Source organism: Aquila chrysaetos, chromosome 11 (assembly GCF_900496995.4).
Source record: "Aquila chrysaetos chrysaetos chromosome 11, bAquChr1.4, whole genome shotgun sequence".
Lineage (NCBI taxonomy): Eukaryota > Metazoa > Chordata > Aves > Accipitriformes > Accipitridae > Aquila > Aquila chrysaetos.
In genome coordinates, this window is record NC_044014.1 from 34,307,651 (window position 1) to 34,334,560 (window position 26,910).

The 26,910-nt window shown below is 39.7% G+C and overlaps 1 long non-coding RNA gene across 1 annotated transcript; it reads left to right on the forward strand.

The window, feature by feature from the left end:
* The first annotated feature begins 664 nt into the window (after positions 1 to 664).
* On the forward strand, positions 665 to 26,878 carry LOC115348289. Its single transcript, XR_003925786.2, has 4 exons — positions 665 to 716; positions 2,396 to 2,473; positions 24,309 to 24,365; positions 26,634 to 26,878. It is a non-coding gene; the product is annotated as an uncharacterized LOC115348289 (long non-coding RNA).
* Positions 26,879 to 26,910: the final 32 nt, after the last annotated feature.

Below are 26,910 nucleotides of genomic sequence, written 5' to 3' on the forward strand. Positions count from 1 at the left end.
GTGTAGCCGTGGCCCCCACGGGGCTCTTCGCCCCCTCGCCCGCCGCCCTTCCTGCTCCTCGGGAGAAATCGTTTCCAGGGATTGAGGGGCTACCGAGGCAGGAAATCCTGCGGGGCCCTGCGGGGGGAGCGGCCACGCTGGCGGGGCCTGGCTTGGATGTCCCCGCGGCGGGGACGTCCCCTGTCCCCCTCTTCGGTATGACTAGCAAGGACACCCGCGCTCCGTGTAAGCACACGCGTGATGAAACGTTGAATCGGATTGCGGGACCGGGGTCTGTGCATTTCTATGGAGTGGGTATACTTCTGTGTTTAACATTGCTGTCTGTTGAGTAAATTACACTGCACTGTTCACCTCAGTTTCCCCACAAAGAATATTCATGCTGAATCGTAGCTAAAAAGCACCATTTAAGTCCGTTTGCCTGCCAGGATGCTTCCCATTTACACTGTCCTCAGGGTGTCTGACCTCTGTATCAATAAAACACTAACAGGACTCTTTAAACAGAACAACAGTGGGAAGTCGTAAGTAAGCCAGCGTTGTATGGTATTTAAAAGGGTTGTAGAGCATATTGCTGAAATGCTTAGGTAAACTTTGGGGAATGGCTCAGTAGCCTGGTATGAAAGGAAGGCCCTTCTTACTCCATGTCTTGGACTTGATTTTCTGCCCTAGGTCTTTCTGTTTGTGGGTTCAGGAGGAGTTTGGAGGACTGTGGAGACCAGGTACTCAGCCTTTGTGCGGTTGTCAGTGCTTCATGTCACTCAGCAGTGACATTTAATGTTGGTTATGGAGGGTTTCTGACAACATAGCTCTTCTAGGCTAAAGAAAAAGTGATACAGGGCCTAAAGACAGCAGAAGCTGGCAGTACAGCAGGTAGAGACAGGCTAGGCTTGCTGTCAAAATGCTCTCCTATTTGAACGGCAGAGATCAGGCATCCTGTTTAGAACTAATGAATCTAGCCCCCAGATCACGAAAACCAGAACAAAAGGGGGGTTCCTTGAATTTGCTTTCTTCTTTTGATGATTTTCATTTTATGTGGTTTCCTGTGGATTCACGAAGACCTGAAATTTACCTGCTGTATACTGTATCAGTACTGCTGTATACATGTATACTGTATCAATACAGTGCTGTATCAATATGCTGAACTGTGCAGCAGAGTGAATTAGCCTGTGTGGAACTCCATGCTGCCATGGATAGACTGCCTTCGGCACATAAATCATCACTTTAGACTAATGTCAAGCACCAGCATACCCTGTGCTTTAACTTTGTAAAAGAAATGTGGGAGGATAATCACAGGATTCCAGGAGCTGGGCCTTTAAAGTAAATGACACTTGGTATTGTGAGCCCCTTCATAAGGGAACAAAAAGAAAAAATGTTAACAATTTGGCTAAATTTTAGGATTTTGAATAAATCCTGAAAAAGAAAGACCTTTGTTGCATGTGTGGTACCAAGGGCAAAGAAAGATTGCTGGGCCATAGTTACTCCCTAGGAATGGAAGGATTATTTTGTTTGGGAAGAGTTTATTCAGAGTTCTGGTAGCTCGTATTTAGAGCCCCAGTGAGGAAGCCTCCACAGTGCTTCCACAGCATTTGCATGCAGAAGCATATAGTTGTGCAATTTCAATTGGTACAAACAGTCTAAATTCCTGTAACCTGTGCTGGAAACACACTTTTGGAAGCAAACATCATTTGCAAGGTGATTGGAGCAAGCAGCTGAGCTCACAAGGTTATCATCTGCATCTGTTCAGAAGATGGCCTCAAACCTTGTGTTAGCTAACATTTTTAGCTCTGCTAACTAAACCCACATGAGATAAAAGTCAACCCATGCAACAGGTTATATAGTTTGCTTTAAATCAGCTGTGTTTTGTGACCACTGAATGAGTTGCTTCTATTTCATGTATTTGCTTTAGCACTTCAAAATGAATTTAGGTTGTGTGAAAGGTTCTTGACTAACAGTTTTGGAAACTGAACTCCCATGTTTAATCCCAGACTGGGTCCAGCACAAGGAAGCTTCTCAATGCTACCAGGGAGGAAACTTCGCCAGGCTGAAGATAGTCCCATTCACTTACTTTCTCATGCCAGCAAAAGCAGGATTTCCTGTTTCTTCACTGCCCCGTAGTTACTGGGTCTAGGATATTTTTGTTACATTAGAACTACGTCTTGGATACGAAGGCTGCGTGTTTAATTCAGAAAACAGCAAGTATTTAGTAAGTCATCTGCTTTTTAAAGTATGATTATTCTGTTTCAGCCTTAAATTAGTTAGGTAGTAGTATGGAAAGCTAATGGTCTTTACAGCACACTTGCTCTCTTTTCACTAACTGTCATTTATTGTCTTTATTGATTTTTGCAAACAAATTCATTTATGTTTTTAAGATGCAGCTTCTTTTTGTGCAAAATTGCAGGTGTTGAAGCTATAAGCAGAGACGGAGAGTGTGATATTATCCTTCAAAGTGCACATGGAATAGATGAGGAGAAGCTGTGTAAGTTCTAGGCTTCCAGGAATGGATGCCAAAGCATTTTACTAAATTTGCTGTTAAGAATAATTGTTGGCTGACAGTTGTGTAACTTTTATGACAACATATCTTGAACCCAGTCATAAGACAGACTGATACCAGTCATGATGTCAAGATTGTGATTACATTGCTCCCCATTCACAGAAGATACCGTGGTACAAAAATATTTATGGTTGTGAGTCTTTTCATTGTTGCACGATTGTAGATGAACTGCAGTTACATTATTCTAACTATAGTAGCTCCAGATGACTGATGTCTTCCATTATATGTCTGAGTTCTTAAAGGACAATAGATTTGGGAGAGGTTTTTGTTCTGCAGAAAAGTGATACAAAATCTGTTCTGTGATGGTTGGTGCATTTGTGCTCTTCAGCACCCACTAAACATACAGGATGGAGCTAGACTGCCTGAACTTTCTGAAAGTCCTAACACCTTTTTTCAAACAGTGCCTCAAAACGTTAGGTCTCACTGACAGTTAATAGAGCATAGGCCTTTGTGCCATGGTGGTATAGGGAGTGTTCGTGCACTCAGTTCTGCTAACTGAGCTGTGGTGACAAGGGAGGTCATATGGGAGGTGGCAATGAGCAGGTGTCTGGCCTTTCCAGATAGGCCTGGAAGCCAATGGCTCATTTTGCTACAATTTATTGAGATGTTTTTAATATTTTACCCTCTATAGTCACAAATAGATGCTTTTAATATTTCACTCTCTATTGTCTTAGGGTTATGGCTGTGGTTACTGTAGCCCTTTATTGCCATGTCAGACAGGAGCAGGCTTCAGATAGTGGCATTCCATCACTGAGTATACTCTGACTCTGCCCACAGCCTCCAGCAGGCTGTAGCCAGCTGTGGCTTACATTCCTATTCCCTGTCATTTGGTGTTAGGGCAGGTGGAACTCCTGTTCTCCACATCTCTGCATGGCAAAGATTGTACTGACCTTGTGGCAGCTTCTTTGTCCCAAGAGACATCAGAATCACAGTGATTTAGCTACTGAGGGCTTTCAGAGCCTTTCTTAGAAGGCCTTATTATGGCTTTAAGCTGTAATACAACAAATCATTCCAGAGTACTGAGAGGTTTTAGTTCTTTCTTACAAAGTTTTGGCAAGCCAACACCTAAAACATGATACATAGTTCAGTGGGAGTTGTGAGTGGAGCAACAGCTGAATAAAACTTCAGAAGGCATGCTATAACCCTTTCCTGAAGGTTTACATCATCTTTATAGGCTATTATAAAAATAATATTCTAAACACTGAAGGAATCACCACTGTGAATCCCTTTGTGTTTGTACTAGACAAATCTTCTACATAAGACTGGCTGAGGTTTGTCTGGGTAAAGATACTAGCTTGAAAACTACATGAGAGAGAAAGGATTTCACCGGCAGTTTGTTCTAACAGTGAAATATTTTAGCCTGGGCAGAAACACTAGTTAGGTTGTGGCAATGCCAAATCTATAACATACAAAAGTCATGCAGAGGGAATCCATTCCTAGTTTTGGCAAACCTGTATAAATCTCCCATCACTTTGGGGCTCAGAAATAGCAGGAGTGGAATGACAGCAGAATTCCTGAGGTCTAGTGGTTCTAACAAATACATTTTTGTTAACTCTGCTTTGATGGACAGTTTCTGTTTATCCAGCATCACTCAAAATGGTGTCCTCATACAGCTCCTTCTTTTTAAATAAAAACGCTTGTAACCAGGATGGACAAATCTATGAAGAATACACTCCAAAGAACAGTAGTGCTATGGAAGGAGGATAAAGACAAACCTTTTCCCTCTTTAATTTCTGCAGTTTCATTAAACATAGTCAGTGAATACATTTAGCCACACCCAACTAGTCTTTTGGAAAGTACAAAATTCACCAAGGAAAGCTTATATGACTTTATAATTAAACAAAATTGATCCAGGCAAAAAGGGATCCTAAAGTAATGTAGAATGTTAAACTGTCTGAAGCTTATCCATCCTTGTGTTCAGATGTAAAATGGAGACAAAGCAAGAACTGACCAAAAATTCCTATCCTATTCTTTTTCTACAGAGCTCAGGGAGGGATTTGCTATGGGGAAGGAGAAGGGACTAAGTCCCTCCATTTGTGTGGGGCTGTGTGCTCCTGTAACATTTGGTAGAAGGATTGTGTCCATATAGTCTTCTTCTGCCTAGCCTGAATTGCAGAATTTAATCCCCGCTTGAAACCAAGGTGGATTGCAACAATGCATAGTGTGTGCGGTTGTTTACTCTGCCAATACAGGGGATTTGCACCAATGTAGCTGCATTCCTAGCAAATCCTCTGTTATAACAAGCGAGAAGGCCTGTGATACCACCTAGACTTAGTCCTCAGCAACCTTTCACCATAATCTTTCACCACGCAGTGAATGTGAAATGCTACCAAAGTAGAACAGCACAGTTTTACTCTGCTTTGGAAAGCATAAGTGATCAGAGGTAACAGAGAGCAGGCCCATTGTGATTTAAATGCTGTTTAGCTGAACATGTACGATGGATTAATCAAATTACTTGTTTGCCAGCACAAATTCTTTTGGTGACCATCAGTTTCCAAGAAAAAGATACAATTTTATCTCCCTTCCTTTGTTTAGCACAATTCAAATATCAAATTGTTTTGTGTGCCTTCACTCCTGATTTTGAAGTGTGGGACCACTGAGGAAGATGAGAATGAGCACACTACTTCCAACCCTTATCATCTGTGGCCAAACTCCTCTTGTGTAGTATGTGTGGGAGTCTCTTGTAAGCATTACTCTTGCATAAGCATAATTTTTGTAGTGACTGCATATGTCAGTTCAAATGCTGGTTGCTGTAAAAGAACTCTGGAGCACATATTGGAGCTGCCATGCTTGCTCCCTCCCACCCCCCATTTATCCTATTTGTAAGCTAGAACAAGCAGTTAAGGATATGAACGATGATTTCGTTTCTGTCCTCAACAAATACCGTTCACAGTACCAAAGGACTTTGGCCAAAACAAGCCAGTATGTATAAATACAGGAAAAACAGTGCCTTCTGATATCTCAGATTATGATGTGCATGCAAAAATGGGTACACACGTATCTAAATGGCAACACTGGCAATTTTGATAGTTCTCAAGTCGGTACAATATGTTGCTGTAATTATGTTTAGTTGTTGAATGTTTGAACCTCATGTAAACATCCTTTTCCAGACCTTGTAATAGGCTACCATCCATAAAAGGAAATTTAACTATAAATAGTATTTCTTCACACTGTTTACTCTACTTACTGTTTTCACTTCTTTGTTCTGTCTCCCATTTATCAGCTAAAATAAAATGTATGTGTTTATATAAAATTTTTCAACAAAAGTTTTTTGCTTCTAAAAAGGCCCAAAACAAAACCTCAGGTTTATGTACTACCTTCTGCCATGGGCTGTAAGCATTGGTGTTCTCTCAGAAGCCAAAGCCAACACAGCACAAAGCCATCTCTGAGAAGGCATCTCAGAGGACCTGAGTGTTGGGTAGGCTTTCTCCTTTGCTGCCTGTGCAGTTGGAATCCCTAATTTGCCATTAGCTTATGAGACCTTAACAGAAGCCTTTGGTTGAGAAATCACCTTGCAGTGTTTCACCAGGCTATGACCAGTGGAGACCAGAATTTTCTCGCTGTAACTAAGAGACGTCTGCTACAATGGCAGTTTCAGTAAACAGTCTCTGTGTCTGGATTCAGATTTTGACCTCACTGTTCTAGCAAGATGTTGGATCAGATGAATGCCTCTAAATGGTCTGGATTTTAATTGATTGTGGAACTGGAGACCAAAGGAGGATCAAGAAAGAGTTATGATTCTTGTGTTACCTCTACATTTGAAGATTGTGGTATACTGCATGAGAAAACTTTCTCTCTGCATTTTCCAACAGGAGAGACATTGAAAAAATGCCAGATATATTTAAATGAACCCATTAAAAATATTTGAAAACATGGAGAAACAGAAAGGGAAAACTGAGTATTTCAGATTTTCAGATTTACATTTTAATGGAAATAATTAAGTAAATAATGCCAAACTAGTATTTCATCTGCAGAGTGCTTCACTTGGGCTGGAGGTCTATAGGTTTTGATAGCCATAGAAAGGTTGTTTTCTGAATACATAACTAGCTTCTGTAAACATTGCATACTGTACTTGTAGATTTTAAAAAAAAAAGCATGAAGACATTTTTAGTACAGATAGAAAATTTTGGCAATGTCCTGTGTTTTGTTACCAAGTACTTACTCTTTTCAGACTGAGTGCATATGCCACTCAACTCAAGAAAGTTTTCCAATGTCTGTAATGAGATCAATCACTGTCAAAACTCCATCAGTGTTTCTAGATATTGATTACTACTCTGTTAGAACTTTCAGGAAACACGAATGTTTGAAGAATTAGTTTGAAATATTCCAGGAAAATTCAGATGCTTTGAAATCTGAGAAAGATACAGACCAGTTGTTGCAGGCAATGTTGTTACTTGTTATTTGACTACCACCTCTTAAGCAGGTCACTGAAGTAAACTTTGAACAGTTTGTAGAGTTAATATACATGTTCATAAGTACTTAATATTTTGATTCAGCCATTACAATTATAACTATTGATAATACTTTTTTGTCCATTACATGCTTAAAACATATACTAATCATTCAATGAACTTTTGAATATTATATTTGTATTTCTATATAGTTCAGAAACTATGAACTATTTTGGTTTTCTTCTAAGGATTCTATAAATTTAGTGATAAATTTCTGAAGTATTTTTGCCCCTTCGATTATAGTCTATTATGAAGAACACCACCTTTAATTCCTCTGTTCCTTGTCCAATAGACCTCCAAGCACAAGTGTTGCCATTTGACTGACATACACAGTTTAGAAATATTTCCTAATGTCTCACCAACCTGAGTTTTGAAAACTTCTCGACAACTTTGGAAAAAAATTCTTGACAGTATTTCCATGTTCTGAAAATGCGGGACAACTTTTATGATGTGACTCACTATTTGTACCCTGGAACTTGTCAGTGGTTAGGGTTAACACAATCCACTAGCACTAAAAGGATCAATGGATGCTTGCATTTCTCAACACAGGTATGCACCATTTTATTCAGTTGGGACTGTATACATAGCCGCTAGCCAATACACAGAAGATATAGGGGAAACTGAAGAATTAAATCCAGCCACAAATACTGAAATAGCAAAATAATCATAGAATCATAGAATAGTTTGGATTGGAAGGGACCTTTAAAGGTCATCTAGTCCAACCCCTACCCCTGCAATGAGCAGGGGCATCTTCAAACAGATCAGGTTGCCCAGAGCTCCATCCAACCTGACCTTGAATGTTTCTAGGGATGGGGTACCTACCACCTCTCTGGGCAACTTGTTCCAGCGTTTCACCACCCTCATTCTAAAAAAATTCTTCCTTATACCTAGTCTAAATCTACCCTCTTCTAGTTTAAAACCATTACCCCTTTTCCTATCACTGCAGCCCCTACTAAAAAATCTGTCCCCATCTTTCTTATAAGCCCCCTCTAAGTATTGAAAGGCCACAATAAGGTTTCCCTGGAGCCTTCTCTGCTCTGGGCTGAACAACCCCAACTCTCTCAGCCTTAGAAAGGCTATAGAAATTTTTCTTCCTTTCCACCCCAAATCTATTTTGGCTCTTTGACAGGTAACATGGCAGTCTGTCCTGTCATCTGTTTCATCTGTTCTATTACATCACTTGTACTGTTACATATTGTGGCTCCCAAGAACAGAAAATACAGCGGAAAAACTTGACAAAATCCATAGTTAAAAGCCAGGGTTTTAAATTTTGGGTTTGTTTTTTGGAAAATATATGACTTTTTCTTTTCTTAGGCTGAAGTTGATCTCTGAGGTAGAAAAAAGGTGTAGCCTCAGTGACATGATTGGCTTTCTGAATTATTTGGCAAGTGCATTTGTATTTTGGTATTAATCTGGGCCATTAGAAAGAGAACTAAGAAGTAGTTTGTGATTGGCCACTGTAAAATTGATTAATGAAGCACATGCATTCATCTGAAAACATTTTAGTTCTTAGGCTGTATTTCTGAGCTTTCAAGCCCTCTTGTTAATTATTCATTGATAATTGATCCTGCTGGGAATTAAAAGCAAAGAGCACTGCTAACTGGATAGTGAGAATAATATGGATTCCTATCTACTTTTTAGTGGCAGAATGAGGCAATGAAAGTGAAAAAGCCCATGGCACAAATTGGTGGAAATCCGAGAAATTCTGCAGCATGGGGATTTTTTTGTCTGGAATGAGTATCATCTTTGATAAACTCAATGTCTTCAGTAGTTGCTGTATCATACGCCTGGAGAACAGAGCTGTAATTTTTGCAACTAGAAGGCCACCAGGGAAGAAAGTAAGAGACCATTTTGGTGGATCTGCCAGGCACCTTGTCTAGTTTATGTCTCTTGAATTAGAAATAGTTCTGCAAGTAGTAGAACTGAGGAAGATCCAATTTCATGTTTGCATCTTCTTGGGATCTAATAGTGTCTGCACCATGACCAAAATTTTCCCCACATTTGGGATATTCATTAGCTGAAATTGGCTAGATATTAGGATGTGACTGGGTGTGTGCATATAAAGTGTCATGCCATAAGAGTGAGTGTTTTTTAAGGGGTTCTTTTCTTACTAGCCTGGTTTTCTGTAAAATATGCTGTGTCTTACTTCTCTGCTGTGTGATGGATTGGAGCTTCTGAGCTAAAGTCCTTTTTTTTTTTTTTTTTTTTTGTCCCCTGGTATAATGCAGCAGCAGCAGCCTGGCAAGTAGTTTGGGTATCAATAAGGGCATTGCCATAGGCCAAAATTGCCATCAGCTCAAATGCTGTCTTGGGCCAATATGGTTACATTGCTTTCGGTTCTGGGGCAGCATAAGCTTCCTGGGTATGGGTGGTGCTGATCTCCTGTCCGTGTTCTGTGGGAATAACTGGCCCATTCTTAGGGCCTTTAGTTATACTGATGCACAATTACAGGCATTTTCTCAGCCCTAACAGATTTAGCAGGACAGCTTCCTTAAGGAAACATTTACCAATATGAATAAAAATGAAATACATTGGGTTTGTAAGAATTCATATCCAGACTTTACAAATGAGGTGTGAAAAAGTCACTGTGGGTTGAAGGTAAAATAAGGTGTATCATAAACAAGGACTTTGCTGTTTAGAAATGCCTGCATATATGCAACATTTCAGTTCAGTTCATTTTAAGCCCTGTACTTATTTTGCTGCCCCACTGTTCGCTTTTTCCCTACCTGCAGATCATAGGGTGACTGTTTGAAGAAGATCATGTGTCTCAGAGTGTGTGGGTGAATGGAAAGTTAAACATTTTGACTGGTGTTCAGGTGACTCTTGTGCAGTCAATCCCAGTGATACGATACTCACTCAAAAGAGTTGACAGTCATGGGGAGAAGAAAAGGGAGGAGGAAGGTGGAGGGGGGGCTCTTGAATATGTCTTCCAATGTTGCATTAAAAAAGAAGACCTGGGCTTTGATTCTTGGCTGCAGCTGGTTCCCTAACAGGTATGAGGATATGCTGCGTGCTTGCCCAAGTGTTCAGGAACGGAAGGGAAAGGCCTGGAACCCAGAACTCCTCTGTTCACATTCTTCCCGAGGTGGCAGACAGAGGGGGAGAGCTAGGACCTCGGCTGTATCCTATAAAATAGTGACTGTTTCCTTGCATGGTCATAGAAGGACCAGATATATTTGCTTTATGCATTTTGTACTCTTTTGCTTTGCAACAGAGTTTAACAAGAAAGAAAATCTGGTCCTTTTTCTGCAGTAAGATGCTGAAATGCGTCAAAGATTCTGATGTTCATAAATACATAAGATAGCCAATGTTTAGATAGTCCAAAGATGATGATAAGGGCGATTTAGAGATTCTTTTCAGCGTGGAGCTCAGGATTTAATGGGCCAGTTCTAGCAATGGTATCCACACAGGTATCATTGTACAGTAGCTAACAGAAATTAGTTTAAATCTTAAGCTGAGAGGCAGAGAATCTCTTTGCATTCTTTTCCAGTTCCTGTTTCAGTGAAGTACTCTCAGCATATTGGTAGCCACTTAATGGTTTGCACAAAGTTCATATTTTTACCATTATGATTGGAAATATTTTTTTATTTTGTGTATGAAGCTCCTGAGAAGCACTGAGTCAAGTGCACTTCTAATTACAGGTTCATCCACAAACCACATTTGCTGGCTCACTCTCAAGGTTTTGTTGCGGTGCTAGAACACTTGGTTTTCCTGAAATGGCTGGGCTTCACCCAACTTCTGTTCTGTCTGCCCTTCATGTAAAATTGGGAAGCAATATCCCTTTTTGTAGTCTTGTACATCCAAGGTGTATAGGTGAATGCCAATTTCTGTTATCTGAGTTAGTGATATTAGTGATATTCGAAGTCTTGAATGTCTAGGCTACTTCATATGATAAAGGAATGCCTGTTATCAGGGGGCAGGAATTGCATGTCGTGTCATTATACAGAAGATACCTAGGTATGAATTCTTTCTTTTGGACATCTGGGATATATGGTATTTGTGCAACCTGGCAGTTACACATTAAAAACAACGTGGTAGAAAGGAGCAGATCAAGTAGTTTTGTACAACTAATGTTTACAAATGTATACCTGATTGGAAAAAAAAAAAAATCTTTCTGGGGGTGAGGAGGTAATGGAGGGTGCTAATAGAAGGGGCATGGGACTTGGAACTTCATGTCTCCAGAGGCCTTTGGAGGGATTCCAAGAGTGATTTAGAATCTGAGGAGAGGTGGGACACAGAGGCAGCTGTGGATGGCAATGCATTCCTAAGCAGTTCTGCAGTTCTGTACAAGGAGTAAGAGATACAAAAAGAAAGGCACAGAGGCAAAGGGATGTATAATCTGGTACATTATCCTCTTAAAAGTGAAGGATAGCCCGTGTTGTCCTTTGGTTTCTAGCTTGCTGCAGCAGGGAGTGCAGCTACCTGAGTGCTTTTGCTATCACACCTGACAGACAGAGAGAATAGTCAGGCTCCAAGGTCATTGCATACCAGATTCTGGGGAAATGTAAATACAGTTTATTTTAGAAAGACAGTAAAGGTGGCTTGCACCGCTCAACCTGCCCTGCCCCTGCCCACCTTCCAATAAACCACATAACTTTTTAGCACCAGGTACTATCACAGAGGGAGGTCTTTGATTAAATTTTTTATTTAGTTGCACACAGTAACTGGGTGCAGCACAGCAGAAAGCAGATATAAACTAGGGGAATAACATTATCCTCCTCTGTATAGGTCTAGTGACGTCTGCTAGTTGTTGCTGTATTGTGATTCTAAGGAAGCTTTGTTAAAAGTTCTGTCTACTCCAATGGACAAAGCAAGGGAAAGAGTTTCCTCTAAATACAGAAGCTTCCAGCCACTAATAAAGGTATCTTACATATAATTTAATTTAGGATTTCATAGCCATCAATTTCCTTACAGCTGCCTCTTCCCTTACAATCATTAAAAGGCATATGTTTTGCAGATGCTGGCAGGGTTTTCAAATGCCTAATGCAAAATGGAAAAAGGACATTTGCCCTTAATGTAAACAATCTTTCTTCTTGGAATAAAGCACTTTTCCCAAGATTTACTGGTTATTGCTTTTAGTGGCACTCCTGCTGCCTTCTTTCTGAAAACTGTGAAACACCTGTCCTTTGAGAACCCAGGCTTTTCAAGATGTCTCAAATTTTACATCCCAAAATTAAGGCACTCTTCAGAATCCTGGCTATTATCTTTACTCAGCTCAGGTGACCCTATATTGCACCGTGGGGAATTTCCTTATCATGAATTTCTGTTTAAGTCTTAAATCTCTCTCAGGCAGAGCTGTTATTATTGTTCTTTTCGATATTAAAATACAAAACCACATTAGCCAAACCTTAGGCAGAGCTCACAAATCCAGAATGAACATGGCGAGTTGACTCCATAAGCTTGAAATTACATTCCAAAACCAATTTTTCCCAAACGGTACTCTATAAAACAGCATGTAATTTCCTTACTTACACATTTTGTACTTTGTGATCCCAGGCAGAAATAACATTACCTGGAAAGAACATACTTCAGAATAATGAGGAAAGGAACTCTTGCAGTAATAGGTCAGAAAACACTTGTGGCTATGGGAATCTCTTATCAGCCTTATTTTTTCTCAGCATTATTAATCTGGATAAAGCTAATTAAATATCTTAGATGCACTGGAGATATATAGAACACACGTATGACTTGTACCTTTAGTAGGTTTACTTAGCTCCTCACTTTCTTAATTACTGATACTAAAGTATAATGCTTCAGACTCACAAAGACCATTTTTATGCAAAACAGGGAATGAATTTGAGCCCAGGGGCAGAATGAGTGAAATACAGTCCTACTCCAATAAACTGTGGATCCATTAGGAACAGGAATGGCAGACTGAGAAGATGACAGCTTATACTTTCCTCAAGATGCAGGTCTTGCATCTAATTCTGTTAGGACATAAGATTACCATCTTCTATCTCTGCCATAGTGAACAGGCCATTTGAAAGAAGACGACTGAATGTGGTATTATAATTTTGCTCCACCACAAAGCCTGGCTGTGTGATCTCTTGATACTGATACAATCACTAATTCCTGGCTGTGATTCTTAGGGTTTATCCTCTATGTCTGGCTTTGTCAGTCTTTCTGTATGTACATACATGTTCTGTGTATGCCTGTATGGAATATCCTGCTATATTCATTTGTGGTTCCACTACATACACTGTTATGTAGAAATAGACATACCATAAGATCACAATTACATTAAGCCTTTAAGGGAAACAGTAGGGAAGAAAATAGGTCAGTGAACAGGCAGTGGAAAATTAAGCTAAATTATCAGATCAGAATTAGGGTTTTGTGAAATATAGCGTGTAGCTACAGATGGCAACTTCAGCCAAAAAACCTACATTTAAAGTAATTACGTAAAGGAAAAATATATCCACACACAAAGAATCAATTGCTTCCTGGAAAAAAACACCAGCAATGCCACACTTTTCATGTGCAGATTTCTATCACTGTACTCTGGCTGTGAAGGTGTGCCATAAATCATTCCTGACAATCCCACCTACTATGATTAATATCAACTGAGTATAAAGGAGAACTGGTTATTTGGCAACTTGCACAAACGTTGCAGCAGGGTAGTCCACAGTCTGGTTGAGGCTGGTAGAAAGCTCCTCTCTTTGGCTGCAGAGCTGCGGCCATCCAATGTCAGGCTGGTCTCTAGCACACGTGATAACAGCCTTGGCCCTTGGGATCTGTACCAGCAGAGAGTGCACATTGCCTTCTCCTATCTGTGCCTCTTGCAATAAAAGAAGCCCATTGGAGGAGATGGTGAAGGAAGCTTCTCTGGCAGCTCCATGCCCTCTGAGAATTTCCTCTGTGCAACAAAGTTCACTCACATAGTCAAATTCAGCAGACGTAAGAATGCTTTGAGCATCCCAGTGAACAAATTGATCAGTGATCCAGTATTTCCATTCCATTTGCTTGCTTTATTGAGCCAGAATTCCTGATTGCCAAGGGAATCCCTGAGGCCTGATAAATTTGGTGTGAAAAGAGATGTTTGAATTAAGCACTTTATGGATGTAGAGGGCACAACAATTCAAAACAACTTCGGCTATTCCTGCTTCCATTAAGAAACTGCGGTGATACTTGGAGTCTGCCTGCAGGTTTTAAATGGAAGGATACCCTCTCTCTGCTGTAGTGTAACATTTAATACATAATATATAGTAGGCATACAATGCATTGCTGATACCGTTATGTGTATGCACATACCTTTTGTATGCAGAGCTAAATAAAGGAAGTTCCTACTCCCATCAGGCTTGTAATTCAAAGAGTGTCCAAAAACTAAGAGCAAAAACAAATTTGCAGGCCTATGAGTGGAAAGTAGCTGTAGGAGTGTGTCCTCCACACATGGGATGGGATTTGAGAATTTTTCATTTTTTTCAAATGAGTTGGATGATAAAGCTTTGCACTTGTATTAGTGAGGCACATATTTATTGAACGGTACATTTTCTGGGTTTATTTCTGATGGCAAATATTTGTGTCTCATTACTGTAGCTCCCTAGCATGTTTCATTTTCCCTCACTTCATTAACAACCCTCCATTTAAAAGGGCCCCTGAAAGCCTCTGACACAACTGCTGTACTTGGGAAATTTTTTTTTTTTTCCTCTGTCTCTATTTGTACTGTTCCCTAGCACTTAACTCCACTGAGTGTAGACTGTTGCTGGTATGGTTAGGAAGTCACTACAGTATTATGAATGTTACTGGAAACTACTAATTTCAGTGAAAACTACAATTATTCAAATGCATTAGCAACTTTATGTATACAAGATAAAAGTAGTCCCAGTTGAGTGAAAATAAGAAGTCATAAAAGATAAGAGTCTAGTGAGGTCATTCATACATATAAAGTGAACGTGATCACGATCATGCACAACCGCAGCTTTGTCAGAAGTTCATTGTTCTGCCATCAAAAACTATGAATGCATCCATAGTAATTTTCTGCAGCAAGCACTATCAAAGACAGACAGCAGTTTGGAAAAGGTTTGGCTGAAAGGCCCATTCTGCATCTTAGGAATGTGAGAGATGACATCAGTCTGGAGGTTTCTGATGATTGCACTTAACAGTTGGAAACCTCAAACTTAAAGGTTAATACCAAGTTATTAACAAATCACAAATGCTCATTGTTGTCAGGCTTCCCTGTGTATTGCTTACAGCTTCCTCTAATTCTTCAGGACTTACTCATGGATGACTTATAACTCACACTGAAATGAATACCATGTACAGTAAATTATGTAAGAAGATTGCACAAGGTGCCTGTCTCGTGACGTAACTTACATTAAATTGTTAATCATAAACCTAGGGCTTCTCAGCTTTAAATAGCATATACAGCTGTTATACAGCCAGATGAAACATCGCCTGAGGAGTTTGGTGAAGTTGCTCTGTTCTTACTGACATTTGTTGAAAGCCATACTCTGCACGTAAACCAAGAAGAGAGCAAAACCTTGCTTCAAAAATAAAAGATTTGTGCATGGGAAGGATGCTGAATTTTGAAAAACTAATTTATTTTAGCAAGGACGTGTTTTTATTTGGTCTTTTCTGGACACATGGCAAAATCTAACCCTAAGGGAAATCATTTGCTACAGCTTAGTGGTGTGGTGTTATTCTCTGACAAGATTTGTTTGCTATGTTAGTTTTAAAAGCAGTTTATAAACCAGTCATGTAGATCAAAACCAGAAAGCTAAAATGTTCTTAAACATTCATTGTGAGAGATGTTTTTTCCCTTAAAACAAATCCTCTTTCCTTTTTGTTAGCTTGACTAACACAAACTTTTACTGTAACAATGACTGGAAAAAAAGGTAATCTTTTAAACTGAAGTTGTGCATGTCAGCTGGAGGAGTGTACTATTCCCATAGTGTTGTTAACCATAAGCCAGTCTATAAAACAATGCTGTTTCTCTGCATGGGGTACGCTAACTAGCTTGCAATTTCACTGTTTTTAGCCTAGCTTAGATCCTCCAGTGATATAAATCTTCAAGTAATGCCTATTTAATTCCAAGAGGTGTGTTTATCACATCACATCTTTTGTTTTATTGCATCTTTCTTCTGCTCTTTTGACATTTTTGTACTACTGTAGGTAACTGTTATACCATATTTATGGAAGGCAAATGAACAAATTGTGTACTTTTACAAACTACCACGCATGTTACAGCACAATAGGACAGTACCTTACAATATAGGGAATCATGAGAAATACGTAGGAGTGGTCTGGATCAGTTCCTAACAACCTGTGTGTGCTGATGTGAACCTCACTAGATAGTAACTGTTTCTATATTCACTAATATCATGACCAAAAGTCTTTTCTTCTTCTTAGATTCAGTGCTTACGCAAAAAAATTTTTAGGTAAGTTGTCCTAGTTTCAGCTGGGATAGAGTTAACTGTCTTCCTAGTAGCTGGTACGGTGCTATGTTTTGAGCTCAGTATGAGAAGAATGTTGATAACACTGATGTTTTCAGTTGCTGCTAGTAGTGTTTAGACTAATGTCAAGGATTTTTCAGCTTCTCATGCCCAGCCAGTGAGAAAGCTGGAGGGGCACAAGAAGTTAGCACAGGACACAGCCAAGGCACCTGACCCAAACTGACCAACAGGGTATTCCATACCATATGACGTCCCATCTAGTATAGGAACTGGGAAGTGGGGACGGGGAATCGCCGCTCGGGGACTAGCTGGGTGCCGGTCGGCGGGTGGTGAGCAATTGCACTGCGCATCATTTGTACATTCCAATCCTTTCATTATTGCTGTTGTCATTTTATTAGTGTCATCATTATCATTATTCATTTCTTCTTTTCTGTTCTATTAAACTGTTCTTATCTCAACCCGTGGGTTTTGCTTCTTTTTCCCGATTTTCTCCCCCATCCCACTGGGTGGGGGGGGAGTGAGTGAGCAGCTGCGTGGTGCTTAGTTGCTGGCTGGGGTTAAACCACGACAGTAAGTTTGAAGTGGTTTAAAGTCTTTCAGGCATTTCTAGACAGATCTGTACATACTGGTTCACCCTTATTGATATAGTGCTACCCCTTTATACATATTTGAGCTTCTTCAGAGCCAGCAATACTTTTCTTTGTGCTGGTCAGGAAGGAACCAAGTGTAATTGCAAAAGAATAGTACAGTGTACTCTCTTTATGCACAGTGGCTGTGCATACTTTCTGCCATTGTCAGATGAGGAGCAAGGTTTGCATTGTGCATCATGCTAAACCTGTACAGTAGGCTGAGTGGAGGACTAATAGGTCAGACTGTTAAAGAAAGCTTCATATTATGATATTCTGTTACCACCTTATAAGACAAGAAGACATGTTGGATGTGGAGAATAAAAAAAGGACTGGATGAACAAAATAACATTTCATTAAATCTGAAGACCCCAGGTACTGGGGCTTGCCAGTGAAAAGGAAATGAAGTGCCAAGCAGTTATACTTTTATTTTAATGATACTCATGACTACGACCAAACTGTTTCCATAATTCATGCACAGAATTATACTGAAGGGAATGAATGTCACATGTCTCAGTGATTGGCATAATACTTTAAGAAAGGAAGAGGAGAATTCTATTTTGCAATGTAATGATTCTTCATTTGTGATTAGTGTGCCAGCTTTGAGTTACAAAATAGGCAAAGATGTGAACCCACCCCTACGGAGTTTATACTGTGTAGGGGCCAGGTTCTCCAGTCCAGGTGCTTCATGATGCTTTGATGACAGAAAGGTTGCAGGTCAAAATTCTTTGCTACTGTGAATTTTCTAAAGTGTCACTTCACTTTCCACAGCAGGTCCTCCCAAGCTGTGCTGTTTATCCCACAGGACTACAGGAACTGGTTTGAAGTAGTCCACAGACAAAATCTCTCTGGCTGTATTTCTCTGAAGGAGACTAGCAATAGTTGATGGAGCAGTAGATTCTTCATGAAGAACCACATATCTGTTCCTGTGCTTTGCAAGGCCTGACAGAGAGCCTGGAATTCTTGTCTCTGCTTTCAGGATAAGGATATGGGGAGTGGGATAAACCACCTCCTCCTCCTCTGTGCTCGCATAGCCTGGCAGAGAGTTGAGCACAGTTCTCTCTTTATGCTGGCAGTACCCAAACTAGCTAAATTCAGAAATCAAGGATTTTAGAAAGTATTTAAAAACTCCTGTGCAGTAAATATGTTTTAAGAATCCATTAGCAAGGGGAGCAGCTTCCACAAGTTTTCAATCAACAGTTAACTATGGTTGAAACTTGCTATTTCTTTCTGTTTCCTGCTGGGTATTGAGTCTTCTTTGGTAGCACACCATTACCTATCAGTCACTTGCCCAGGAGGCTTAGGCAGTGCTGAGTCAGACCTTAGCTTGCAAGTCCATATCTAGAGTTGCCTTCTGTGTCCCAGCCCCCTTTGGTTGGCACTGGCACATTTTGCCTGGGGCTGCTGGTGGCTGAACTCTGTACTTGATGACACGGTGGAAAGAGGCTTAAAATATTGAAGTAGGTGCAAAAGTCCATGTGTCACTGTTGATGCCTGTAATTGCCTTACGTCATTGTATTAGTATGGCATACCACGCTGTTTTCCTCCACTACAGGCCATATATAGCCTGTTACACTTTGATCTGCTCAGCAAAATACAATGAATTCCTTTTGTCTGTAAACAGCAGCTGGGTGAAAGAAAAGGGTAATGGAGCCTGAAGGTATTTGATGTATTGGCGCTAGCTTTGAATATATTCGCTGACAAGATAACAACCCATATGTGTGTTGCCAATGTCAATTTGGTCTGTACTCATTATTGCTTCTAGAGCGCAGTTATGGTCTAGACCAATCTGCTCTGATTTCACCTTGAGAGTTGTGATTCTGGGAGGAAAATGTGGCCTGGCTAAACTGGTGTGGTGTGCCTTTCTGTCACGCTTTTATCACATGAGTTATTTCAAATAAGACTCCCCTTGTTCTTGGCAAAAAGGACATATTCTTTCATGGGTAGCTTGCATGTCCTGTTACTTTTGAACGTGGATCTTCACATGTAAGGAGTTCCAACTATGCAAATGGAGCTGTTTTGTACCATTAATCAGATGCAAAGCTGACTTAAAATGAGCATATGGAGGCATATAAAAGGCTTGTACTGCAGCTGAATGTGTCTGAGGGTCAAGGAGGACCAACTAATTTAGAATAAATACTTGCATTTTAAAACATCTATTCTTGAGCTGGGGCAAGTGTCCACGAAGCTTGAAAGACAGCATCATCTCATGCTACTTCATCCCACATTTTCTAAGCAAGTGTTCATGGTTCACATCTGCTTTATTTACTGTCTGTTAGATTTACTACATTCTTATCACGTATTAGGAAACAAACATATCTTCAGACAAACATGTGGTTTTAAAATGGGATTATAATTCCAGGGCCTTCAAACACTCATGTTGCAATGAATAAAAGCAGACTTTCCTGATTCATTTTGCAGGGCAGAAATGGTTGTTACATGGCTCATATTGTATAAAACGATATAGAGCAGTTCTCTTTTTGACTATTAAATCACATACTTAGTAACAAGCATAGATTGTGAATGCAAAATTCATAACTTTTACAGTAAAGTGTAGAATGTGAGACATATTAAAATTCTTAGCATACCAAAGGGTGTGAACCAGATTTGGAAATCTGATAGTGGTTTTTAACACCTCTTTTAAAATAAGGTAGATGCAGAATAATCTAATCAAGATGTATGTCCAAAGTATGGAATGAAATCTATTCTGAACCCAAATTCTTGCATTCAAGAACTGCACATCCATGAAGCTCTCAAATAAAGCAATGTACACCCCAGGTTTCTTCCTCTTAATGGGCAGAGAAAATGTGAGATATTTAAGATTCTAACAGTATGCAAATACTGTGCTTTTCAAAATCCTACTGTAAAAGTAAACATTGAAAGCAATTGCCAGTGCAGAGGCAAACGTGCCATCTCATGCACTATCCATTCACATCAAGTCAGCTGATTATGAGTAATTATAAAGATGCTTTTGATTGTGGTGGAGAGCCAGGCCTCACGAAGGCTTTGTCTGGCTTTGTGTATTTCCAAATGCAAAGTGTTTGAAACCACTTTTAGTGACAGTGAGACTGCTGAAGTACACAAACACAAATTATGTTCTACCCCTGTGAAAATAAACGCATTCCTCAGCTTTAACATGTTTGCTTTGACCCTGGTTAAAGTAGATTGAAACATGGCAAGCTCTTTCCTTAGCATCTGAAGTAGGGAATGCTGGGGAGAAAGGCAGGTTTAAGCATAGAAATGGTAGGGGAAAAAGGCCACTTTTTGCCTTAGCAGAAAAAAAGGGGTTACCTTCATTGCTTTCTGTCCTTCTCTCTGTCTCATCTTTACACTGTTAACCTGAAAATCTCTTAACATTACATAGTTCACTATTTTTCCAGTGGCTGAAATTTCTCTCACTTAATTTTAGCTGCTTCGAGTTAGACATCTATAGCAGGAATCAGTTGCCTAAACAAAGACATGTAGTGCCATTTCAGATGCCCTACAGTGTCATTTGAGATGCCCTACATTTTGTAAGATACTGACATAGGGCTGGCAGGTATGACAGAGGACTTAAGGCAAATCTTTGCTCTTCTTGAGCAGCAGTGGTTATGCTAGGGCATCTCACATAGGACTTGCATTTAGTCCATAGTCTAAACAAATTATCTTGGCTCCTCGCGTGGTCAGAGAAGAGAGAGCCTGCCTCTTTCAGAAGATGGTTGTGTGTGCCTGTCTGTCTTAGACATCTTAGACAAGTCAGTCATCCCCTCAAAGTATTTGTCTCTTCTACCAGGGAGCCCGGGGGACAAGGTAAGTTTAGGATTCTAATTTGTGGCAGAAGTTAGTTATTGTAAATCTTGTCTTTTGTGAACAACAAAAAAAGGAAATTATGCTTTTTAATATAAAGAGTTTGATATAATAGTGTTGCTGAGATTTATCACTTACAGGTGAACTGTGGGAAGTCCTGAGGATGAAACTAGCTAAAACTCATGTGAATTAAAGGTCCAAATGGAAATCTGAATTATAACTTTTTTCCTAGAATTAGTTGGTATTTAAAGAAATATAGAAAGACTTTTATTTGTTTAATCAACCAGGGGAACTTCACTCCACAGTGTTACTGGAAGATATACATATATCTTTTCATATTAAACCATTCCTCTCAGTTTTAAACTGGCTTATTAACTGTCACCTGTCTAAAGTACATTTGTTGCAGTTGTGATGGTCTGGGGGTACAAATGAAGCATTATTTGTGAGAAGTAATATGATATTATCTTTTATTAGAGCTGCTACACTAGCAGGAGAAAACAGAAGAGCATTCAGCACACAAACCGTTCCTTTAGGTTCTGCAAGCTTCTCTGTTTTCTTCCATTATTTCAGTGCACCTATTAAAAGATACTACTCCCCTTACAAGACTAGCCTCATTTATTGCTGTCTTAAGGAATGCAAATCTATTAATAGTGGAAATGAGGTAAGGAGGTCAGGATTGTGAACAGAACACAAGATATAACCTTTAGAGTTGTCCCTGTCTCACTTCAATTAGACTCAAAATGATAAAAAGATTCCTTTGACATTCTAAAGCAGCACAGGAAACACAGCAGTGCAGTTTAGTGTGATACAGTTCCCAGTGCCATTTGAATGCCAACAGCATGATTCTGAGGTTTGGCCAAATTATTTAGCACAAAGCTCCAAGAGGGAGAAAAGGACTATTTATGTCAGTCATATATCCCAACAGATTCACACAGGATGCAGGGTGAACACACACATCCCAGAGAACAGTCCCTACACTGTCTTATGGTGCAAGTGGAGGCCTGTGGAGTGCAAAACATAATAAAGTCCCAAACTGGAACTTTCCCAATTTTACAAATATAAGTCCTTGCTTAATTTTATATCACCTTTGTTTGCCCTTGTAAATATTCAGGCATCATTACTGATACAGAATCCCTCATGGTAGTTTTAGGGTATTCTGGCACTTTGAAACAAAATGAAAGTGGAAGCAAATGTATTTCTTGGCTCTGAATTTAAAAACTTGGGGACCATATTTTAAATAAATTTTATAGGAGATAAGTGACCAGCTTTTGGGTTAGATCTGCCAATAAAGAATTTGCCACTGAAGAGACTGAAGGTATTATCTGGTCTCATCCTACAACAGTGAAAAAAGCCTGTAAAAAGCCATCTGTAGGATATTAGACATTAAAATGATGTTTAATCAGTGTGTAAGTGGCTTAATAACTGTCTGTTGGGTTTGGAATCTAAAGTGATTTCCTGCCCCTTGGTCATTTTAACATTGGTATTTTGACTTTGGTATTTTAAATATATGCAATGATAATGTTATTTCCTTTGTACTGGAAAATCTTTTGTATAATGGCCACAACCTGCTGAACTCTGAATACTTATTATGTTTGTTTCTTCCCTATACTTCTTTGCTTGCTTCCTTGCACATGTGGGAATATGTATGCGTAGTTTCTTTGTTGGATTTCTTTTGTATTATTTTCACAGACTACTTTATGATGGGTTATGGTCTGCCAGTGATGTCTGGACCACAGGGTGAAGAACATTTTGAGCCTTGAACACAGTTATCTATGTGCCATGGAAAGGCTGGAAAACATAATTTGTTTTGTTAAAGTGAACTTATGACATTATTTGCTGTTGAAAAATCATAGTCAACTAATACTAGGATTTATTAATAAAATGTCAAAGTGTGTAAGGTAATTAACAGATGAGATGATAGGATACAGTCTGCTGGAAATGTCTCATCTGAAGACTTCTTTGAGGATTTCATGCCATATTCTTCTGTTGAGGTACAGAGAGATCTGCATAAGATCTGTATACCTCTCTGTATAAGAGATCTGCTATTGCACAGACTGTAGGGTACGAACAAATAGGAATGAAAGGTCTGCAGAATCCCCTGGAACTCACTTCAGAGCTGGGCTATAGCAGCCAGTGTCTGAGAGACGTCAGTGACTGCACAGGACCACTCTTTCAATAGGCAGTTGTATTGGTTTTGTGTGGCAAGGTTTTGGTAGCGGGGGGGGGTTACAGGGGTGGCTTCTGTAAGAAGCTGCTGGAAGCTTCCCCTGTGTTCGAGAGAGAGCCAATACCAGCTGGCTTTAAGACAGACCCGCCGCCGGCCAAGGCCGAGCCAATCAGTGATAGTGGTAACGCCTCTGTGATAACATTTTTAAGAAGGAAAAAAAAGTTGGGACAGGCAGAATTCGGCAGCCGGAGAGAGGAGTGAGAACATGTAAGAGAAACAACCCTGCGGACTCCAAGGTCAGTGAAGAAGGAGGGTGAGAAGGTGTTCCAGGCGCCGGAGCAGAGATTCCCCTGCAGCCCGTGGTGAAGACCATGGTGAGGCAGGCTGTCCCCCTGCAGTCCAGGGAGGTCCACGGTGGAGCAGATCTCCACCTGCAGCCCGTGGAGGACCCCACGCCGGAGCAGGTGGGAGCCCAAAGGAGGCTGTGACCCCGTGGGAAGCCCGCGCTGGAGCAGAGTCCTGGCAGGACCTGCAGATCTGTGGAGAGAGGAGCCCACGAAGCAGGTTTTCTGGCAGGACTTGTGACCCCGTGGGGGACCCATGCTGGAGCAGTGTGCTCCTGAAGGACTGCACACTGTGGAAAGGACCCACGCTGGAGCAGTTCGTGAAGAACTGCAGCCCGTGGGAAGGGCCCACGTTGGAGAAGTTCATGGAGGACCATCTCCCGTGGGAGGGACCCCACACTGGAGCAGGGAAGAGTGTGATGAGTCCTCCCCCTGAGGAGGATGAAGCGGCAGAAAACAACGTGTGATGAACTGACCATAAACCCCATCCCCGTCCCCCTGTGCCGCTGGGGGGGTTGGTAGAGAATCCGGGAGTGAAGTTGTGCCCGGGAAGAAGGGAGGGGTGGAGGGAAGGTGTTCTGAGATTTGGTTTTATTTCTCATTACTCTGCTCTGGTTGATTTGTAATAAAGTGAGTTAATTTTCCCCAAGCTGAGTCTGTTTTGCCCGTGACGGTAAGTGGTGAGTGATCTCTCCTGTCCTTATCTCGACCCACAAGCCCTTTGTTATATTTTTCTCTCCCCTGTCCAGCTGAGGAGGGGGAGTGATAGAACGGCTTTGGTGGGCACCTGGCGTCCAGCTAGGGTCAACCCATCACAGCAGTTTGGCATCCCGGGACTCTGTGTACTTAAATGACTATTATAGAGAGAAGGTTAGCCATAGTTCCTTATTTTAAAGGTTCCCCTTGGGATAATGAATTAATTAATTTTCAAGGCAACATAATGTTCCTAGCCATACTAAGCAAAGTCACTGTTGATTAATGTTTGTTTCCATTATAGACCTCAATCTGCAAGACTTCTATAATGCATGATCCAACAATGTATGTTACTGATAAGGTATGTGATGCCATCTTGATAAAAACTTTTAATCACTCACCTTTCCTTAGCTACCAATGTTTTCAAAAAGTACAGATGTTTGTTTTGTCAGCTATGGATACACAGAAATGTTGAGGCATGTCCTCACAAAGTAATTTTGTACATTAGGTATGAATTGCTTAGTTTCTGTTTCACAATGTGCTAATTTTTTTATGAAGATCATAAGATTAGAATAATCTGATACTGCATGTGCTATTTATGACATTCCACATTCCTTGAAAGGTAAGTTTGCAAAAATTAACGGATGATAAACTATTTGATGTAACTTCTTCTGGAAACAAATAGTTAAAATTAAAATTTGAAATTTATTTTATTCAGAGCTCCCAAATACCTGACTTTAATTTTTAATTTCAGTCAATAAAATTATCCTAGTGTGATTCAGCCAGGCCCTTAAAGAAAGGTTTTTGTTTTAGAAAATTGTAACTTCACGAAAAAGTGGATATGGATTATTTGAGGACTGTTATGTCCTGAGAGATTCAGTAGAACATGTTTGCACACTTGAGAAATCTTGGGTTAGAACAAGACCAAATGTTTTATGATCTCATTTGCCATCTTCATATCCTAGCTCTTTCAGATTATTATCATTTGAAGAATTTCTTCTGTCAATTCCTATATTCAAATGCTGCAGCTGAAAGACTTTTCCACACATAAGAAAACTTGGGCCTGATAGATCGATTTGGTTAAGGGTAGGGTCAGATTAAAATTTGTATGTATTAAAAGGTTAATTGTTTAGATAACAGATCAATTATAAAATTGGTTTAGTTCTGTGAAATGGAGAAATTCAGAGATTGCTTAGAAAAGTATTAAAAGCTATAATAATTTCCATTTAAAATAATACATGGAAGGTATGAGTATGCCTTATGGACTGTATCTTTGAGGGCAGTAGAAATACGCAATTGAGAGGACAACATATGGCATGTTAAAGAAATATTACTTCCCTAAAATATGCCATAAAATAAAACATTGTTTATTATTTTTCATCTGGCTATTAACATGGCTATTTATATTTATTTATATTGCTGTTTCCATAGAAGAGAGCTTGTCACCATATCTCAAGTACAACCCTTAGAGAATAATCCCTGCTGTGGAAAAAATTTGATAAAAGTTATATATCTTTAACATGTAAACTTTTCAGGTGGGATCAGTGCTGTGCATCTGAAAAGTCTTAAAAATTCATTAAAAACAGTAACATACAAAAATGGTTCAGGTGCAATAATATGTAGTATTTTGAATAATAAAATAATGACATTAAGTTTTCTGGACTTGTTATTACTTCCTTGCTTTCTCAAGTCAGGACATCTGATCTCATTGATTTTTCAAAGAATGTTGCCTTTCTGGTGAAGTCTTTCCTTAAGCATGTAGCTGTAGTGCTTCAAGATGTCAGGAAAAACTATATCAGGGCACAAGAATTTATATACAGCCACTCTAAAAGGCCACTTCAGAATAGCCTCTCTGTAGCATACCTGGAGAACAACTCTAGTGTAGACTTGCTGTGGCAGGAAGAGGTCAAACCAAGTTGTGACTGTGCTCATACAGTTTATCTTATGAAAGATAATAAGTTTTGATCCAAGGATGGTAGGACCATTTGCATTATATGGCTATATATATAGCATAACCCTGGAAAATCTGTTACTTGTATCTGAATGTGTTAAACTAGCAGTTCAAGCAAGTTACAAACAACTGGAATAACAGATTTTCATTGCATATATATAAACTTTTGTCAGGTTTTTGTTTTTAATGCTTACCCAGTGACCTCAGTCAGACAATACAGTGAAATCTGCAGAAGTATTGGCATGGGTTGTGTATTGCTTAGGTAATGTTAATTTGCTGTCTTTGGAGAAGTTAATAAATTAGACCAATGGCCAAATGATCCTAACACATAATCTGCTCATAGCCCCTAAAGAACTATGTGAGCACTTGATCTAATGCACTTTCTTTCTAATCCATGCTCCTGTTTACAAAGGGTAAAGTTGAGCAGAAAGTTGAAGTTTCTGTAGAATCAGGCCTTTATCATGCAACTAATATGTTTTTCATATATATATATTTACACTCATATATATACACACACACATAAGTTATTTTACATTTTAGAATGCTTGAAATGTATGATAGCTGATATAAATATAGTGGTGACTAATACTTTTTATGTCATAAATATCCATTGGCACAAATAAGATCTTTATCTCTTATTGCAATTTCTTGGTAATAAATGTATCAATTAAAACCTAGGAGTCTTCAACAAGGTTCTGCTCCTGGAATATGAGAACAAATGTATTTCTCTGATCTGCTGACAGTAGAAGATAACTCAACAGTGACACTGAAGCTATTGTTATCCACCATCTTCATCCAAGTCTGATGAGGGAAGATGTAAGAATCAATGACTTGGTGAGCTGGAAAAAAACTTAAAAAATTGAAGTGAGCCAATTATAGTAAAATACTAAGTGAAGTGATGGATTCTCTACCTCTTGGTATATTTAATCAAGTCTGGATGCCCTCTGGAAAATAT